The 19,410-nt window shown below is 38.1% G+C and overlaps 1 protein-coding gene across 5 annotated transcripts in view; it reads right to left on the bottom strand.

Moving 5' to 3' along the window:
• LOC114053869 (extracellular sulfatase Sulf-1) overlaps positions 1-19,410 on the bottom strand; it is a 287,381-nt gene that overhangs the window by 201,873 nt on the left and 66,098 nt on the right. For 4 of the 5 annotated variants that reach the window (XM_027876971.1, XM_027876969.1, XM_027876970.1 and 1 more), the window contains exon 1: positions 1,992-2,294. The exons of the other annotated variant lie outside the window; for it this stretch is intronic. The gene's annotated coding sequence lies outside the window, so the exon portion shown is untranslated. Of the gene's footprint in view, positions 1-1,991; positions 2,295-19,410 lie in introns of those variants that run through there. 5 annotated transcript variants of the gene reach the window in all.

Below are 19,410 nucleotides of genomic sequence, written 5' to 3'. Positions count from 1 at the left end.
AAAGGCTGTCTTCTGATGAGCAGAGGGCCTTTAGCTTTGTATACTTTTCAGCTCAAACTTCTCTGACTGCACCTTTTCTAGATTTGAATATGATCAGATGTTATCTACAAGGAAGAACTGATGGGCCTTGAGGAATTTCACTTTTTTCCTGCAATATTGTTGCTGCTCTAAAATAATGCCATGCTCATAATAATAATAATAATAATAATAATAATAATAATGATAATTCCTGTTCAGTACTAACCCAACTCATTGTATTTTAAAAACTAAGACAGTAGGAGAGAATTTGTGCAACATTTTTTATTTTTATTTTTATTTTGAAAGCTCCAGTTTCAGTATAAAGCCAAAATGGAATAACTAGAATTCCAAAAGAGTTTAGCTTATGAACTTTAGTCTCATTTTGGTTATGTAATGTTATTAAGAGTTGTCTAATATTCTATTAAAAATAACTACATGACCATTTATAAGAATATTTTCTCACCAAAGAAGATTACAGAATATGAGCTGAGAACTATTTCTAAAAGAGCCAGCTAAGCACCACATTACTTTTTTTTTTCCTATTTTTTTAAAAGAAAAAATAACTTGGTCAAGGGCTGAAATAGAGGTGGATCTTGAAACATAGTTTTATAGGTACCTTTATAAGGTCTAATGCCAAAATCACAAAGAACCAGCCATAAATCCTGTTATTCAACCTACCAAACAGCTCTTATTTCAGAATGGATTATATACAGTATTATTTATAGAATCTCTCACCTGCAAGGGGGGTGAAGATAGTGTTAGATTTCTCTTGCAAGTGTAAGAGAGTCCAGTAAGACCAATAATTCATGAACACCATAGGTATAAATGAGAATTGATGTATGTTCAAGAGACAATTAAAGAGTTGTAAAAGAAAATTAAGAACTCTCATTCCTTGTAAGTTATTTTAATTAAAAAAAAACTCAGTACCTGTTTAGAGAAAGCAATTCTTTGAGGAAACCATATTACAAAGTATAGAAAATAACAAGTTTGTGAAGTTTTGCATTTATTCAATTCCATATATGTGTATATATTTGCTTTGGGCAGCATAAATGAAGATAACAAACTAAACAGCTTACTCCAGGACTGACCAGGTATTTGCAATGGGAAAATGATAATTAAGATCCTTTCCTAAGAACCAAAGCCGGAAAATCTATTTCCATTTAATTAACACTTCACATAGCCCGTTTAAAACCAATAAATGTAGTGACTTTAATGACCCATTACTGTGATGCTACTTTAGTTTTCAATGACTTGTAAAACTTTCACAAACAGATCTGCAAATGAATTACATCCATCTGCTTCTCTGCAGCTGCGAGGGAGGGCTCGGTTCAATCGTATTTTGCTACTTCCTCCTTTCCTGGTTCTCTTTGAATTCTAAAAATGTAGTTTTTATGCCAGTCTATCTATCCACCCCCCCACCCCCCAGTCTGAAGCCCAGCCCGCGCTCTCTCAAAAGGAGTCCTCACACTTTACAGTCACCTCCAAATTACTTTAAAAACATTATGGTTTGTTCCGTGATGAGTCAGACAGAATCCCCACTGCATAAATCAGCCCAGAAAGCATCTCCATCCCTGCCAGGAGTTCCGTGGTGGAGTGTTACTAGAATCTTCATACACAATGTTGCAAGTACAACTTTAAAAGTGATCTGAGTCCTCCTTTTGCAAAGAGAGGATACATGTCCCTACACTTTTCTCTGCGGTGGTTAGCCCCCTTGGGGTCCTCGAAAGGGAACACTGAGTGGCTAAAGCACTGCTCCCAAACACATTTTCCACCCTACACCTTCCGAAGCATGGCATTAGGAGTGTTAGCACTCTAAAGACAGCCACGCTTCCAGCTCCATTCGCTGTTATCTGTCAGCCATACAATAGCAGCATTGATAAGACCGTAGCAACTGGCTTGACAAGTGTGCTGCGCTAGCATTCCATTCAAAACTATGCTAGGGGGGAAAAGGCATCCGTAGTCTTTTACTTTACCTGAACAAACTGCTTTTCTTGGAGCTGCTGGAAATGAATTCCTCGCCTTCTTCCAAAAGCTAGAGTTCTATTGCTTGCAACTCACACTTGGAGAAGACCACACAGCTCCAGCAAGGCAGTCTTCCTTCTCTTAATCCCCACTCGAATGTGATGACACACACTAACCCCAACCATCTGTTGAAACACGTCCTCAAGCACTCAGCACAGTGGTGTGTCAAGAAAGGCTGCCCAATCCAATTGCTGGGGCTGAGTGTCTCTTAAGGATTGGAGGCTGAGACTAGGACAGAAACTATAGGTCTGAGAACTCTCAGCAAAGTAACCTGAGATTTGGAGAGAGAAAGGAGGGCTATAAAAAGAGTAGAAGTGGGAGGTGCTAAAGAGAAGGTAGAGGGAGTGAATTATTCTGGTGACCAGTTGTGTTACTTTTCACAACTCCTTATATTCCCGAGGGACCACTGGGTCCCAGAGTAGGATGCACAGAAGCAAGAGAAAACCCCTAACAGTCTTTTATTGCTGGTCTATTTGGGGCAATCTCCTCAGTGAGGCACTTTTCTCTGTCGGAGATAAAAGATTCATCTGGACACACTGATAAAGCTAATGTAGGAGTCATTTGCACTGAAATGTGACATCTGTATTTTGAAATCCAAACCCCGACCTTTCTCTGATTAAACTGGGACTGCCTCCAACATTCCTGAGAGGAAAGGGGGTGGCGTGGGGGGGGCAGGGGTGCTAAAAGTACAAATCTCTCTTCCTACATACAGGTCTGTACTGTTAAGCACAGACTGTGTTTTCCAAATAGTAAATGAACATCATTTTCATTTCTACACATGCAAAATAGTATCTTTTCCACCCTTGGAGATAAAGGCTGCTTTTTATCATTTGCTTCTTTCACAGACATCTCTTTGTAAAAAGCTTTTGCTCCAAGAGTGCTGGGCTCACTCTGTGATTGATTATTTTTATTGGCTTCCAGCTAATTGCACTTATAATGCCCATACAGTTCAAACAGCTCATTAACAATTTCTCTTTGAAATGTTTTCAATTTTTGATCATTTCTATGCCCCTCCTTCTTGCATTCATTTTTGTAGCTCTGTGAGCTGTGAGTTTTAAGACCTAATTGTCTTGATGGCAGCCAGAGCCATATATGGCTCTACTTCTTCTAGTACTTTAAAAAGAGATCTGCTAACAAGTTAATTGCAGAAAATCTCCCCTTTTCTGATTTCACAGCTTTCCAAGGTTTTTGGTTACTACTACAGGGAAAATAGAGAGCAATTTTCATTGTTCTCAACCTCCTTGACTATGTTTGTAGCACTGATGTTTTACATCTTGACACCTTTTGAATTCTTGGAAGTGGGAGTGGGAAGGCAGAGAATTGTCATAAACTTGCCCAAAGTGCTAAATGGGATGGGGGGGAGGGATTTGTCAGTGTAGACATCTATTTCATGCAGGGAGCACTGACAGAAAAGGGGGATTGTTTTGCTGTCTAAAGAAGACTGACTTGTTTATTTTTCGTAACTTATATATGCTGTTGCAGTACATTTTAAAATGACTATTACTACTATATTCTGAAACCTAGAATGAGAAAGCTATAATTTGTGTCCAGTTGGTTCCCATAGCTAAATCATAGTACTGTGGGGGTGGGGGGAGTTAGAGTCCTGATTACGTTTGTTCAAATTCTTCCCAGAAGTGATTATATGGTGTCTGTTTCAGACAATGTCGTGTGTTCACTATAGCACTACTCCCTAATCTACTAAATCCAGAAAAACAATCAAACACAGCAATATTTTCCAACAATGGCAAGTGGCAAGATTGGGACGAAACTAGTTTCCCTTGGATATTTTAAGATTTTAATAGTGGCAAATATTGCCACTATTGGAAAGACCCTGGATAGTTCTAACTTTGCAAGTCTGAAACACCCAGGAGACACTGGTAAGGTGGTTCGGATCTTCAGTCTTGATGTGGAATTGCAAAAATTGATTTCAAGGAACTGTGAAAAATGCAGAATCAACATGTTATTTCTCATAATTGTGTTACTAACAATTGACAAAGTGTGTTCTTTGCGGAAAGACTTGGGCACAAGGCATCATAGGGCATTCTTTAAAATGTTTTTCTTTGAAAAAACTTCAATGATGTTTTTAGATTTAAAATTCCAATTTAAATCTGAGGAACCCTAACTTAGCTCACTAAATCCACAGATTGTTTCCTGTACTGAACTTTTTTCTTTCAGCTCTGAAGCGTTCGAGTAAGGGAAAGAAAGGCCAGACAAAAACCTGAAGCTGGTGCTGCAGGATCACTTCCCAGCCTCTTTCTTCAGCCTGGAGCCAGTTCTCTTTCTCCGTCGAAGTGTCAGTCTCAAAGTTAAGAATTTTCCATTACCTCCCCTCCTTTCTCCTGGCCATCTGCAAACAGTTTATTTTTTAAGAAAAAAAAAAGGTTGAAATGGATGCTGTGTTGAAAGAACTGCACCTAAAATCGAATGCCTCCTCCAAGATGACGCTCGCGAGTTTACAGTCTTACATGGTGCGGGGTGGGCAGTGGGCAGTGGGGGTGGGGGTGGGGGTGCGGTAGGGAGGAGGGTGTCAGACTGTGTGTGTGTGTGTGTGTGTGTGTGTGTGTGTGTGTGAACTCCCAACAGAGCGGAAGGGTACAACATCATCAGAATTAAGTAAGGGCACTCCGAAAATGAAAGATTGATGGTGGGTAACGGGGATATTGAAAAATAGCCGCTTCTATTCAGTTCCCACAGTTAAAATGTCCCTTTGCTTATTAGCTCCAATTAGTTTCCATGGTAACCGACCAACCCCTTGTAAAACCCCCTACTCAGAGCTGCGCTCATCTTTGTCTAGACTGAACCCAGGGCCCTTCTCCCTTCGCAGATGGCAGCGTGGCTGAATCTCTAGTTCCATCTCTTGCTGTCCCCCTCCTTCCACCCCAGGGGCGCGCGCACACGCTCACTTTATGGCGCACATAATGGGGGGGGGGGACCAGGGCAGCCTGGGGTGGGATCCAGTCCCCAACCTAAGCTGCCCGCATCTGCTGCTACACTAATGTTTCCCCCTCTCGGTTATTGTTTCTCCCGGGCTCGCTCCATTATCAGCTGTTTGCTGCTAGTAATTTCTTTTCAGAGGAGCCAATACAGTATAATAAAAAGCTCATTAAACAGGAACACCTATCAGCTTCCTCAGAAAGCCTGGGCCGGCTCCTTTTTGTTGCAGGACCATTAAAGTGAAAAAAGAAAAACCACTTGTTTGTCATGCTTGGAAAAAAGAGAACAAAGCCCCCATGAAGGGTTACCAAGCTAGGGGGGCTAACATGAAGATTTAATGCACTTAAGAAACTGTGGTTCTTTTCCCCCACCAAGAGCTGCCAGTTGGCCAGGAATCCCAACTTGAGCACAGTAAACAAATGATCAGCCAGTCTGAGGAGAGCTTACCACACCAGACAGTGGGAGGGAGGTAACTGGAATCGACAGCATCAAGGCCGGGCCCTGTCACACAGCAGGGCTGGTGGGTGAGCCTGAGCTGATGGTCCCCAGTGAAGAGTAGGCCAAAGTCGAGGGGGAGGGAGTGGAGACTTCAGTCAATGTTCCTAACTGTGAGAATGCAGCAAGCCATAGGCTCTCATAATTTGTGCTGACTTTACATCTTTGGACCCAGCTCAATTTCATTACAGTAATATTTTGAGGTAAACCATCCAATGCTTAGGAAGAATTGAAAAGGTGCCAGAAGCTTGGAAGCCAGAATGTCTTTTGTGCTGTGAGTGTTAAATATTAGCATGTTGTGGAGGAATGGAAGCTTTCTCCTCTCATAGTTAGAAGGATGAGGTAGAGGGCAGGTGCTAAATTTGAAATCAGAGGACCTGGATTTGAATTCTAATTCTTCCAAGTACTGAATAAGTTTAGGCAATTCTCTTACCTCCCTAGGCCTCAGTTTCCTCATCTGTAAAATGAGGCCATGGGATGCTTAGAGAGGTGGTTGGTTTACCCTCAACAGGTATGTGATATTGGAGATACCTTTCAAGGATGGATTGGACTAGATAGATACTAAGAGTCCTTTCAATTCTCAAATTCTGGGATTTGGGGATAGAACTAGAAGACTTTAAAGTCACTACTAACTCTAAACCTACAAAATTATGAATTTCTGAGTCAGTCACCTTCTGCACTTGTGACATGACTCAGAAAAAAGAAAATTGAGAGTAAGCTCCAGTCAAGGCCAATGAAAGAGATGAGCTGACCTCCAATGGTACGTGGAAATAAAGAAGTAGATATCTTACAAAATATTCTGACCAACTGAGCTCCATCTGACAGGGTGTGGGAATCTGTAACATTCCATGTAAGGATTCATTTTTCTCCTTCAATGCTTACATTCCTGGTGGCTGCACAACTGATTGCCTTTGTATCTGTCTAAAGACAAATGATATCTATATTCCCATGGCACTAGAAACATGTATAACAATCACCCCTATTGCCACCACATCATAGGACAGCTGTAGGTATATAATAAATCTCACAATGCAGAACCCCTGAGACCTTCAATTCTTCTGTCCTACATAGCTTCAAGAAGTCCTTTCCCATTCTTTCTCCAAATAAGCTTTCTTTTCTCCCTAAAATAGAACCAAGTATAAGCCCAAGGGGGAGGTGGAACAACCTTTCACTTATAGTAATGCATGACATTATCATGGTCAATGGCACTGTCTCCCACCCTGGGGAAGATGGCCCTGCATTGTTGTGAGTTGCTTGGATGCTAGTGGTAGCAGCCTTCACAGATGTCATTTATTTTGTAGGGTTGAAGTTCTCTTGAAAAAGTATCACAGAATATGGTGAAAAAAGCTGCATGGCTACATTCCCCAAAAAGTCAAATGAACTTTACCCCAATTGCCCACAACCAAAAATAAGCACAAAAAAAAAAAAATCAAGAGGGTTATAGACTGGGTTATAGACTGACTGGCCTGGTACTAATCAGGCAAGGAACCTTAATCAAAAACAATACCATATATCTTTCCTTATATCTATTCTGCATTAATGGGAATCTCTGTCTTCAAATAAATTCTCAGGGGACAAGCAAATGCTTCTGTTTTCCTGGAGGGCAGCATGGAGTAAAGTAGGAAGTGGAAGGCACTGAGTGAGAAGAAAGTGAGGATTTAGATAATGTGCATATAAGCTCATGTCAGTTCCAGCTGGGGAGCCAATGAAAAAAATCTGTGAGTACAATAGCTGCAATGCATGTGTATTTCCAAGCACACATAAATATCATAGAGGGGAGTTACAAAAAAAATCTAGCTTGTTAAGAGACTAGAAAATAATTTTAGAGTTAGAAGTTAGTTTGAAGGCCTGTAGAGACAATTCAACCTATTCACTTTACAAATAAGTAAAATGAAAGCTAAAGAGGACAAGTTTGATGTCTCAATTTTCAGTGAAACCACAAATGGTATTCTGATCTCTTCTCCAATTTAATAGTTTGATTATATCATATTGCTTGGGGCAGCTAAGTGGCACAGTGAGTTGAGCTCTGAGCCTAGAGTAAAGAAGACTTGGGTTCAAGTCTAACCTTAGATACTAACTAGTTATGTGACTCTGGGCAAGTCACTTAGCCTCTGTTTGCCTTAATCCACTGACCAAGCCATTCCAGTATCTTTGCTAAGAAAACCTCAAATGGGATCATGAAGGGTTGAACAGGACTAAACAACTGAAAAAAAATGACAATAACAATGGGAATAATATTAGCATCTTCCCTGTAGGGTTGTTGTGAGGCTCAAATGAGATAATAATTGTATAGTTCCTATAACAATGCTATAGAAATATTATTATTATTACCTCTAAATACCTCTCATCCAACAACCAAATGAAAATTAAGTAGAAAGACCTTGAGAAATGCAGATAGTCTCTTAAACTGTAAGCTCTAAGATTTTATTTTTGTTTTTAAGAGATGTGAAAAGTTATTTGAGAACAGGACATTCACATGTAGAAAACAGAGGGTAGCAAAAAGCTCTTTGCATTCCACTTTCGTATGTAAATAAGCTTAGAATGAGATGATTGTTAAGTAAGTGCTAATCATGACCAATGACCATTAGAATGGCCAAATGCAGCCAAGGGAAACTTCCTGACTTGGAAGTATTTCTAAAAGTGGGGTAAGGCCCAAGGAATGAGTTATCCAACTTTCTTAACTATAAGGTCATCAAATTTATTTCTTCTAAAAAACAGAATTTGGGGTTCTGGATTAACTAACCTGGATAAATGTTATATAAACTGTAAGAGACATTTTGGTTTCATGCTGAATAGAAATTCATAAGACCATATGATTTTAGTCTTAGAGCTAGAAAGGATCCTAGAGGTCGTTTAGTCCAATTCCCTTATTTTATAGATTAGAAAATTTTAGCCCACCTCTAACTCCCTTCATGGCTTAGCTCAAATCCTATTTTTTTTAAAGAGGCCTTCCCATAGTAATTAGTGCCCCTCTCTCATGTGCTTTCTAATTTTTCAAAAATTTATTTTGTACTTACTTATCTGTGTACATATTGCCCTTACTCCCTATTTCCAGTAGAATGAAAGCTCTTTGAGGGCAGGGAATGAGTCATTCTGTCTTTGCATTCTGAACACCAAGCATGGTGCCTGACATATGGTAGGCACTTAATTGATGCTTGTTAAATTGATTCTTAAAGGTTACACACATTTATTAAGTGGCAGAGTTGAGAATACATTTAAATAATTTGCCTAATGCCCAAGGCCTGCCATTTTGGCAGATCTTCATAGCAATTAAGGCTTAATGGAATTGGGTAAAGGACTCTCTATGATCTAGCAGCTGGGGTGGGGCAGTTTGAAGGGACTTCACTCAGCTCATCTGAAATTCCTTGAAAAATGAAGAGTGGTACCTGGACTCAGCCAACTGGGAGAAATAGAAGGTGTAAGGCTAGAAAACAAACTTTCACCAGGTAAAATACTGGTAACAGAAGAGAAAAACAATATAATGGTTGAAGTAAAAATGGATTCAACCTGTTCAAAACAATGCTACCTGGTGATGCTTCTTAATTATCATTATTTGATAATGAAGACTGTTGTAGTTTCCTTTCTCAGATGGGCTACCATTCTAGATTCAACTTTTAAGGTTCTTTTCCTCCAAATCTCTTCTGATGGAGAGGTAGAAGGGACCTCAACCTGTGTCCAATCTAAAATCTTTTGACAGACAGGGATATCAAGGTCCACATTAAATGACTTGCCCAGTCACAAAACAGTGTAGTCAGAATTTGAACCCAGGTCTTCAAAATCCAACCCTCCTTCCATGACAACGCTGTCATTTGTGGAGGCAATTTATGAAAACAGTTTTCTGTAGCTCCTTTCTTAGGAATTGATGGTCTTGCTGATCAAGTTCAGTTCGATTAATTGGGTGATGTATCATGATGGATATAGTACCAGGAACTATCTTTCCTTTGACACACTAAGGAACGGAATGTGCTTCCAGTTCAAAGTATTTGAGTAACATTTTCTGGGAAGCAGATGGAAAACAGCTGGATGCTCATACCTTTTGGTATCAGGGTCTTCCTAAGAAACTAAAGCCCACAGATGTTCATAAAAAAAGTTCACTTCCCTGAATAAAATAAATATAATTTACACTTTAAATGCACAAAAATCCTTGTTGACTTCTATAGTAGCTTGGGCCATGTCTATGAACTAAATAAAAGCTTGGATTTTCTTTTAGAAAAACCTCAAAATGAATCAACATTATTAGCCTATCATTACACTAGAATACCTTATTCTTAAATCCCTTCATACTAGAATATGTAAAGAAACAGTAAAATAGAAAACCCTAGGTCTTCCCCCACCTCCCCATGATGGTAATAAAAGTTTGCTTGTTATTTTGATGACCTTGATTTCTATTTGAATCAGGTAAATTTCCTGATATGACTATTGAAATAGCAGTCATAATATTTTTGCAGTGGCTTTTAAAAGGAGATCATTTGGTCTGTATTACCCAACAAACTCCTTTCTTAAAAATAAGACACCAGAGCTGGGGTTAACTCTTTCTTATGCTAAACAGACCTTGCTAGTTTCACTTAACAAAAGCTTTGATTCCAAGTGTAAACACGTGGGACTGTGAAGTCAAAAGAGCTCGGTGGGCCATTTCCTTCGTGCTTTGCATCATAGCCATCTCCAGATAATGATTTAATTGCAACCACTTCCATCAATTACAATGTCAAAGAAAACCTTAAGGTTCCTGCAAAACTGTCAATATTTTTTACTTGTGAAAACTGACTAAAGCAGACTTTAAAAGACACCAGTGGGCTTCAAAATGCCTTTAGGAAAAAAGTTTAAGCAGAAAGTTCTCAACTTTTCTACTTTTACTTTAGAGTTATACATTTCATTCCAATTTCTACTACCAGACTTGCTTTTAGGAACATCTTTCCATGGGATGGATAGATGTGACATTATTTAAAACCAAACAAACAAAAACTTTCCATTTCTTCTTCTAGCCCTAAAATAATGCCCTCCATACTTAATCAATCCTTCCTGACCTGGTTCCATAATGCCCATTAGTGAACATTTTAGAATGGCACTGCCTCTTACAACTTACCTTGAGTCTAACAAATCTTGCTCAGCTTTCTATGGGATTACAGGAGGTTTTAGAACCGCTGCGGTGAGCTCCAGGGTGTTGGATATCTATTCCCTTTCTTAAAATAAAAGAACAGAGGAAACTATTGGAAAACACTCCTGGAGAAGGATCAGAAATGAGAATCTGGCTCCCTGAAGTTTTTCAGGATCCTTGATTCCTTTTGGTTCTGTGTAGAACTAAAGAAGACCTACAGCATCGGAGGTCCACAATAACCATTAAATAACAATGAAACTGTAAAAATATACCTACCTACCAGTTGTATACACTCGCATTCACCCTGGTCTTGATGCTGGAGCCTAACCTACTTCTTCCAATCTCTTCATCTTTATGGCATAATAGCCATATGTGTTTAATTTTTTAAAATATAGGTGAACAACCCCTTGGTAATCATTAAATACCATTTTCAATCAGTCCTTTCCAACTCTTTTAATTAAACCCAGGGGAGTCTAAAGGACCTTGCATTTCTTGCTCAGGACAACACTATTCAGAGTTTTTTGATGTGTCATTTGAACCAGAAATGAGTTATAATCCCCCAAAGATGTTTGATAACAGTTTAAACTACTGTGAACTCAATTATGGGATTAGAAATTAGATTTAAAGGCAGCCAAAGGGTAAATTTAGGGACTTTAAACAGCCTTTTTAAATGATGCCTATAATTTTTTCCCAGGCCACTTAAAAATGAATGGGCTGAGAATCCTAAAAAAAGTTAATTTGCTATGGTGTCTTCCATATTTATTATACTGCTTTCCAATCTATTTAGGAAATTAATTGAGGCTGATTGCTGGTTTTACGGATTACCTAACTGGAAAAAAAAAACAGTGCTTAGCATGCTTTTTTTTCTTTATTGCATGGAAAAAGAGACTTTCATTTCTCTACCATTTCTGGATTCCATCCTTTATATACATATATACATACATACATACATACATACATACATACATACACACACACACACACACACACACACACACACATATATATACATATATATATATATATCTGAACTAGGAGCTTCAGTGGGCTTTGTTATTTGACCAAGTCTCTTAGCAGCCCCTGGCCCAATGACTGTTTGAACCCATCAGGTGTTGTTTTGTTTTTAAAGCAAACAAATCATCGAGTTGAATTCTCAGGGATTTTATTTCTAGAGAAAAGCTTCTACGGGGCCCCTGACAGCAGAAGTTACTATGTGTCACAGATTGACAGCTATCAAAGGGTCCAATTGATTTAGGCTTAAAATGACTGGATTTTTTTTTAACCTTCCAAATGGATGAGTTATCAGATTTGGATTTCAATGCCCCTGAAAGTGATATTTTTAAAAAGAATAACCTAAGTTTGCTATTACCTTTAAGTGATGGTTTTATTGAATAGTTATTGTGTGCTGTCTACACATTAGGCCCTGGACTAAAATTCAAGGATCCTCCAGCCTGGAAGTATCAGTCAATAAAAGAACCCCTTTGCACAATGTCTATGCAGACAAAATCCCATGCTAAAGAACTCAGTGGGATATTGATTTTAGTTTAAATGGAACACAACTCTTATAAAGTGCTGAAGACATAAACCTCATTTTATATTACTCACCTACATGTACTCTCTGTTCCTGTCAAACTGGCCTATTTAAGGTTTCCTATTCATAGAATGGCCATCTCCTGCCACAATGGTGTGCGCTGTTTGGAATATGCTTACTCCTCACCCTTGCCTCTTAGAAATCAGAGCTTTTAAAAGACCACTTAGCTGCCACTTCCTACATAAGTCTTTTCCTAATTCTTTCACTTGTTATATCTCCCACTGTCATGAAATTACTTTGTATTTACTTCATGTTTTCTCTTCTGTGCACATATACTGTTTTCTCAGTAGAATGTAAGCTCCCTGAGGACAGATACTACTACTTTTTTGAAAAAATCTTTGTATCTCAAGTGTTTAGAATAGTTTCTTGTATGTAGTAATAATATAAATGAATTTTATAATTTATTATCATATACATTGTATAATTTATATAATATATACATGTATAAATGAATTTTAATGTATTTATACTAACTTTGTCCCTTGCTATCTGTGATGTTGGACAAGTCATTGAGTCCTTTTGGGCCACAGTTTCTTCAACTGTAAAATGAGGAGTTTGAACTAGATAGTTTCTAAGGCCCTTTTTTTAGCTCTAAATCTATAATTTTATGAATTATTAGTGGTCTCTGACTTAAAAGCATCAAAATGCAAAAAAAAATGAAGTGCCTATAAACTGCACTGTCAAAGATGGTATTTTGCTCTCTGAGGGGTGACAGATACAATTCTAGCCAGATATCCCTCTTGGAAGTTAGAGGAGAGATTTCCCAGTCTTGACTGTACCAGACTTTATCTATTGCAGTTATCCTGCTGCTGAGAAAGACATAGCTTCTTCTACACTCTCTAAAGGGTGGGACAGACCTCAGATCACAGCCATGCCACCCATAAACATCTGTATGTTTACAGTAACCACTCCAATATAACACAGCTACATCACAGAAGGATCATCAGACCCCGACCTAGAGTTTATTAATTTATTTTAAGAGTAATTTTATATAGTTTTCTTATTTGGCTTCTCAAAGCAGAAAAGAAACAGCAAATTATAGAATGAGGATTGGTTCAGGGATATTGCTAGATACAGACAAGGACAATTACAAGATTTTTTTTTAAAGAACTATAAAAAGCAGACTCAAGAACTCATAAAGCATAGTATTCTGGATCCCTTTAATTTGGGGCATTGAAACCTTACTAGCCTTTAGGGAAATCACTGTATTACAGCATTGTATACTTAATACAGTGGGAGACAGGGTGCCATATGAATAGAGAACTTGGAGTAAGGAAGACCTGAGTTCAAGTCTCTCTTCTAATATATATCAACTCTGTGACCCTGGATAAAATACTTTTCTGTGTTCCAAGCAACTCTTTAAGACTATAAATTGGAGTAAAGATACTGATCTGCATTGATAAGGGAAGATTCTTCACTGAGAATTCCTTACTGCAATAAAATAACAAGTATGGTCTAAAAGGCTTTTCTTCTTTAATCCGCAGTTCTGCTTTGTTGTCCCTGTTGCATCAAAAGAAGGCTAACTTATGTTCAATATTCCCTATTCAAGAAATCAAAGAAGTGAATAATCCATTTTAGATAATTGTCTTAAAAGGGTAAATAAGCTTCAGTTATTGGGAAAATTCATTCATGTGGTACAATTCATTCTCTGATAATGACAGATTACTACAATAATTAGTTCTAGGAGAAAAAGGGGACATTTTGCATATTATAGGGAAACCTGAAAAGATAAGTCATTTAATAACATTTATCTCTTCTGTTATACCATGTTTTGATGCAATATAGGATTGGTACAGTGGAAAGAGTGCTGAATTTGAAGTCAGAGGAACTGAGTGAGACCCCTTTCTCAACTACTTACTACCTTGTGACATGGAGCAAGTGATTTCATATTTCTGGGTTTTAGTTCCTTATTGGTAAAATGAGGAGATTGGATTAGATGAACTCTGAGGTTCTAGCTCTAAATCTGTAATTCTAAGATTATCTATTTTTCTCCACAAAAGTCTTGCTCTGATCCCTCCTCATCGTATGTAGGTTACTTGGGATCCTGAAGGCTTTGCCTACAGCATTAAAGCTTTGGTGGGTTCTAACAAATTGAAAAACCTTTGCGTATACCTTAAGTGCTCCCTCTAACATAAGGATTCCACTCCCCCCCAACCCATATGCCTGTTGCTAGTCCCACCTACTACCTTAAAAGTAACTTGTATTTACTTTTGTGTACATGTTGCTTCCCTAATAGAATGTAAACTCCTTGAGGGTAGGCACTGTTTTGATTTTGTAATGTTCCCTGTGCCTAGAACAGTGCCTGACATTTAGCAGGTACCTAATTACTGATTGATTGATTAATATATTCCTAGTGACAAACTGTTTACTATAAGATCAGCTAAGTACAGTCAGTCGATAGACTATGTACCAAGAATTGTGCTAAGCACTGGGGATAAAAAGTAAGGCAAAAGATAATCCCTGCTCTCAAGGAGCTCACAATCTAGAGAGGGAGACAGCATACAAACAACTATGTACAAAGAAACTGTATACAGGATAAATTGGAGATTATCAACAGAGGGAGGTACCAAGATTAAGGGGGATTGGCAAAGATTTCTTGTAGAAGGTGGGAATTTAGTTGAGACTTGAAAGAAGTCTGGAAAGCTAAAAGGTGGAAATGATGATGTAGAAAATTTTGGGGACAATCATTGAAAAAATGCTATTTTATGCAAGGAACAACAATGAGTGTATTATCAAGGAGGTCAGAATAGTTGGATCAGAGTGCATGGGGGTAAGATGTAAAAAGACCAGAAAAGTAAGGAGAAGGAGACAGGTCTTGAACGGCTTTGAAAGCCAAAAAGAGCATTTGGTATTTGATCCTGTAGGTAATAGGGAGCCATTAGAGTTTGTTGGGGCTTGGGGGTGACATGGGCAGATCTGCACTTCAAGAAGATCACTTGACAGCCAAGTGGAGGATGGTTTGGAGTGGGGAAAGACCTGAGGTAGGTAGAGAGATCAACTAGCAGGCTATCGCAGTAAGGGAAGAAAAAGAGAATAAGCATTTATCTAGCACCTACAATTCCAGGTATTGTGCTAAATGCTTTACAAATATCTCATTTGATCCTCACATCGACCCTGAAAAGTAGTTGCTTATCCTCATTTTAAAGTTTAAAAAATTAATGGAAATAGAAGTCAAGTGACTTGCCCAGGGTTACACAGCTAGTAAGTGTCTGAGGCCATATTTGAATTCAGATTTTCCTGACTCCAGGCCCAGTACTCTATACACAGGACTACCTAACTGCCATCATTCCAAGGCATGAAATGATGAGGACCTGCAGTGATGACTATCATCACTAGTTGATGAATTCTTTGGCCATGCCATTCTATGAAATAGATAGAATGTTCTCAGTAAAGTTTGAAATGTTTTTAAAAATGTTAATTTGAAGCTATAATTGTCTTCGGGGCTGAAGTAACTTGGAAGTCCTGTGAATTTCTTTACAGGAGAGATGAATAGAGGAATCTGAGATCTTGGATCTGGACATCAGAAATAGTTACCTCCTTTTGTCTAGGATAGTCCAAAGACAAGTCTATCTTGAGTTCTCTACTTCTCTCTTTCCAAATACAAAATTGGGTGGAGCCAAGTGATTCGAGATAGAGAAATCCTGTGGGCCAAACAGAAGGAGGGTCTTGGTCAAGGCACATCTAAGGTATTGTGTTCAGTTCTAAATGCCACATTTTAGGGAGGACATTGGCAAAGTGGAATATGGGTATCTGAAGAAGATGTTCAAGATGGCGAGGACTCTCAAAACCATGCCATATAATGAGACTGAAGAAACTGGAGATTTTAGTTTGGAGAAGAGAAGATTTAGGGTAGATGGGATGGCTATCTATAAATACTTGAAGAGGGGCAGCTAGGTGGCATAGTGGATAGAGCAATAGCCCTGAAGTCAGGAGGACCTTAGTTCAAATCCAGCTTCATACCAAACACTTGACACTTACTAGCTGTGTGACCCTGGGCAAGTCACTTAGTCCCAATTGCCTAAAAATGAAAAAAAAAATATAAATACTTGAAGGGCTGTCAGTTAACAGAGAAATCAGACCTATTTCTCTTGTCCCTAGGAGGGAGAACTAGAATCAGTGGGTATGAGCATTGGTAAGGCAGATGTTGACTTCCCATAAAGAAAAATTTTCTACCAAAGTTGTACAAAATGAAAAGAAGTACACTGGATCATTGATCTAGCATAGGAAGAGGTATTAGAAATCCACCCCCTCATATTACAGATTAGGAGACCAAGACCCAGGAAGTTACTTACCTGAGATCACAGAGGTAATAGGTAACTAAGCCAGCATTTGAACTCAAGTCTAAGGACTCTGAGTTCTGAGCTCTTTATACTATACCTTGAAGTAAGGACACTCAGCATGTTGAGCAATGGGTAAAAATATAGGCTCTCTCATCTCTACCACAAAGTCTGTGGAGCTGACATTATATTGGATGTATCACTAATACACAGATTTCAATAAAATCTCATTCATCCACTTAGCCAATCAATTAGAGTATAAGATAGAGTGTTGGTCTTGAAATAAGAAAAATCTGATTTCTAATCTTGCCTTAGATGCTTAGTAAATGGGTGATCCTCAGTAAGACATTTGACTTTTGCCTGCCTGTTTCCTCATCAGTAAAACTGGGCTAATAATATCATCTACCTTGCAGTGTTGCTCTGAGAATAAATGAGATATATTTAATGTGCCTGGCAATCTTTAAAGTGTAACATAAATGCCAGCTATTGTTGTTGTTACTATTATTATTATTATTAATCTATATTTACAAGTGTTCCAAAGAATTAAAAGCTTGGCCTTTGCCCAAGAGGAGCTCATAGCCTAGTTTCAGACAACTTGCAAACATAAAGCAATTAGTGATCATAGTGAATAGATTACAATTAAATGTATGTATTAAATACATTAAATACAATTAAATGTATTAAGTATGGTACTGATTTTTTGATATGGAGGTTGGGAATAGTGGTAAAAATCAATGGGGGATGAAATGGTCAATAAAAACATGAATATCTCAAAAGGTGGAGAAGGGGAAAATGGGATATTCTAGGTAAGGGAAAAATAGGAGGGAACACTTAAGAATGCATATGACATGATATATTTTTGCAAAAATGAAGAGATTGTCTTGTCTACAGAAGTGTCTGTTGGGAATAAGTGAGAAATAAAGTTGAATGGGTTCAATAAGACAGTATGTAAATGGTCTTGAAAGTTAGAGTTGACACTTTATGCAATGGGAAATTATAGGCATTGACGATTTTTGAACCAGGGAGTGATATGATGAAACCAATAGTTAAGGAAGATTAGTGTATGTCAATTTATATACATGGTATATTGATGGAAAAGAGGATATAGTTTGAAGTCCAGGAAGCCAGTTGGGAGGTCATTGCAGTGAGATCATTGTAGTAATCTAGGAATGAGATGGTGAAAGCCTGAACTAGGGTGTTGACATGAGAGTGGAGATGAAAGCGATGTAAGAGAAACCTCTATTGGACTTGGAAACTGACTAGATAGCAATGAATGACTGAAAGGGATGAGTCAAAGACATCAGTGAGATGGTGTAGTGGAAAGAAAATTGGACCTGGAGTCAGAAAAACTGGATTGTAATGGTAGCTCCACCACTAGCCAGGCAGGAACACTGGATAAGTCACTTCTCTCTGAACCTCAGTTTCTTCATCATAAAATCAGGGATTTGGGTCAGATATTCTGTAAGGTTTCTTGTAGCTGCAATAGCCTCTGTTTCTATGAATTCAAGATTTTGAGCCTAGTTCTACTACCTAGCTGTGGGGACTTGAGCAGATCATTTGACCTTCTGGGTCCCAGTTTCTATAAAAGGAGATGGTTGAGTTGTGAGGGTCCTTTCAACCCTAAACGTATGTGACAGGTAGGGAAGTAGAGAAGGGGAACTATTTTTGGAGAGGAAGATGATTTCATTTTTGGACATGTTAAGTTTGAGATGATGGAAATGTCCAGTAAGCTCCAGGGATATGTACATTGCCCTAGTTCTCTGCTGACCTACAGTCAAAAGAAATTAAGTTGATGGTGATCATATATTCAGTAGGTTTGGTTAAAGAAATATTGTATAATATTTGGTGGATGGCATCTTTTTTTCTGAAATTTAGATTGCATAAAACCTGAATACAACTTATAATCAGTGCTGTTTTTCACTGTATGTCTATATATCATTTTCTTTTCAAAGAGATCTTATTTTAGGAGTATGGCCTATGTTTTGAATAATACATCTTTTATGCATGTGCTTTAAAGCATTTTAATTAGTGCAAATAAATATATGATCATGGGGCTACTGATAAAATTACATTCATCATAAGATGTGAATTCTTCAGAACTTAACTCTTGAAGAAGTCAATATCAGAGTGACTTTCTAAATATCCACTGAATTGCCTGTGTTCTCACCACCACCAAAGCACTCCTTTCACTATTATGTTGCATAAAATGCTATGTCAAGTCACAACTGAACATTATTATAATTGTAAAATAATGAAGAGATGTCTCTGTCAATCCTGAATAACTCTATGCACCATTTGTCACTCTTATACAGTAAATAGAAACAGTGGATTGAGTTCATTTCCTGGCCCTTCTTAAAGTGACATGCTGTTGTTGCTTGTCAATTTCACATGTATAATCTCTATCTATTCAGAGCTGATGGCCTGAATTTCCCTACCATTGTCCTAGTGGTCCTATTCTGGCTTCCCCAGCCTTGCATTCTATAACCTTTGCCCTTTTATTTGGCTCAGGCCAAAATGCCACCTAACTAATGTACCAGAGAAAATGGGAGTATGAAGCTACATAACTGACTATTCTTTTTCCTTTTGTCTGTGAAGGTTGTCATTAGAGCTTACTTTTCGAAATTCTAAATCCATTCCAAATATCTTGGGTTTGAATTTTCTAATGGAACAAAAACTTTTGATGTTTGGATATTAGAATGCTACATGAATACCTTAAAATTCAATTTTTTTATACATTGGTGGCATTGCTCAAAGATGCTTTATTTTGAGAAAAAAAAACCCAACTGACTTTTCCTGTAGTTATTTTATGTCCTCTGTCCTATTATTGTATATTATTCTAAACTCTCCTCCTCATTGAAAAATCAACTTTCTTAAGAACACATTAGCTTTACCTTCTTTTTTGATCCATGGGTGAAGCCATGTGGAAATGATCCGGCGTGACGTCACAAATCCAGGATTCTAATTTCAATGTGGGATCA

The sequence above is a fragment of the Vombatus ursinus genome, unplaced genomic scaffold, assembly GCF_900497805.2.
Source record: "Vombatus ursinus unplaced genomic scaffold, bare-nosed wombat genome assembly UNPS02014812.1, whole genome shotgun sequence".
In the NCBI taxonomy this organism is placed as follows: Eukaryota; Metazoa; Chordata; class Mammalia; order Diprotodontia; family Vombatidae; genus Vombatus; species Vombatus ursinus.
The sequence above is the reverse complement of the archived record's forward strand: the minus strand, read 5'-3'. Positions and strand labels throughout refer to the sequence as shown.